Source organism: Uloborus diversus, chromosome 5 (assembly GCF_026930045.1).
Source record: "Uloborus diversus isolate 005 chromosome 5, Udiv.v.3.1, whole genome shotgun sequence".
Taxonomy (NCBI): domain Eukaryota; kingdom Metazoa; phylum Arthropoda; class Arachnida; order Araneae; family Uloboridae; genus Uloborus; species Uloborus diversus.
Genome location: NC_072735.1, coordinates 123,068,807 through 123,070,741, shown reverse-complemented (window position 1 = coordinate 123,070,741; position 1,935 = coordinate 123,068,807).

Below are 1,935 nucleotides of genomic sequence, written 5' to 3'. Positions count from 1 at the left end.
GGTGACATTCAAAATTCTTTCTTTTCCAACTCCGAAATTTAAAAATTTGAACGCTATTGCAGATTTCTTTTTGAAATTTCCTTTGCGTATGTGTATCTTTTCTTAGAAAATTAATTTTTATCAGATAAATTATCATTAGTCGGGCGATAAGAAAGACCAGAGATTGTCAGAGGCAGAGTATCGCCAAGGTATATTCAGATGTATTTTTATCATTTAAATCTTCTTCATTAGCTGGTAAATGAACATCCTCGTGATAAATTAAACATCATTTTGAGTCGAATTGATCCGCACCGCGATTAAATTATATTGCATATTTCAACAGGAACAATCAGTAAAAATATTGTTGGTGGTTTTTTTTTGTTGGTGGAAAACGATAAATTGAAAGTTAAAACAACCGATCTTGTCTCTAAATATTATTCGCACGTTGCACACTCAGACAGTTCAGCTGAAGCAATTGTACACTTGAGGAGCGTCCACATGACAGCATTTCAATCCGGAAAAATATATGATTAAACTTTTCCAAGGCCACTAAAAGCCCAGGCAGATCCTTTGTCAGTTCTGTCGCCGAACCCCTTTCCCCTCACATAAGACATACTTTCCGATTCCGAACCGGTCCTCTCTAATGACCAAGCTTCTTATTTCCGACTGGGCCGACATGACCTCTCGCCGTCCCTGAACTTCTGAACACCATTTACGAGAAAGACCTTCGACTATTTTCATAAATCTGTGTATTGTAATCAGATTTTTTTATACCATTTCATTCACTGTGTCAACAGCTAAAAGGTTTTTTAGTAGATTATCGAACTTCTTAAAAACCTGTCAGCAACAGGTTAAAGTCGCTTAAACCATTTAGCACTTCTGCCGCTAAGGCATGAGCGGGACCTGATTGACGCACGGTTAATGTTCATGCAATTATGCATTATGAAATGAAAGAAAGGGGGTTCAACCAAACCTACCCCCCCCCCCTTTGGGGACTAGTACAACCCTTTTGTACTAGTCCCCAAATAGAAGTGTTAAAACAGACCAGCAGCTGAAGTAAAATTCAGCAAACACCCAATAGGAATATCATGAATCTCCCACGGTTCAAGCAAACGATGATTAAGGTGTAAATACTAGTAAGTAGACCAAAAGCCTTCCCAATACTATTTTTGTTAAGAAGCCAGTATTTTTGGCATATGATCCTCAGAGAGAATCAGGTCTGTTCTTCTTAGGATAACAAGCTGAATATGTTCAATGTGGCCGTGGTAGCCCGATCGGTAGAGTGTCGGATTCGGGGCCGGAGGGTTCGAACCTCGATGGTCGAAGATCCACCGTCGTCCTTAAAGGGGACTGGGCGACGTTAAATATGCTCGTGGTCTCAATGTCCTCCAAGTGAAACGATACCTCTGGGGGTGCTAGCACCAGGTAGCTATTAGCTCCTGGTCTAGTTCTAAATTCTCATTAACTGTTCGATCCGGTGATGGTGCTGCCATCTATCGGTATAAAAAATAATGGAGGCAAGGCACTTAGTATGCAGTCCTCGACATAAATACAGTTGTAGTCAGTAGTGACTTGGAATCGAATCGGATGTTCAATGTCATCGCGAGATAACCTCTTCAACGGGATGGTTTCTCTCACAACAGCCATCTTAAACATACTCACTGCTTGAGCATAGATAGGACTGTGGCTGACTTGTCCATACTCGTTAAGATACAGCAGTTTGTGCAGGGGAAGGAGTTGAAACTTCCGACCGAAAACGTTTGATTTCTCCTGCCTTCTCAGGAATGATTGGTCCAGTGACTTTCGCCTCCCATACCAGATTCTTCCTCTCCTGTCGACGCCAGCGCCTGTTGCATCTTTGTGCACAAATGAGTACTCCCTGCCTCCCTACTGCAGAGTAGGTGGGTTGCAGACATGCACCGTCACCCTCATGGTCGGTGAGTTGCACACCTGCAC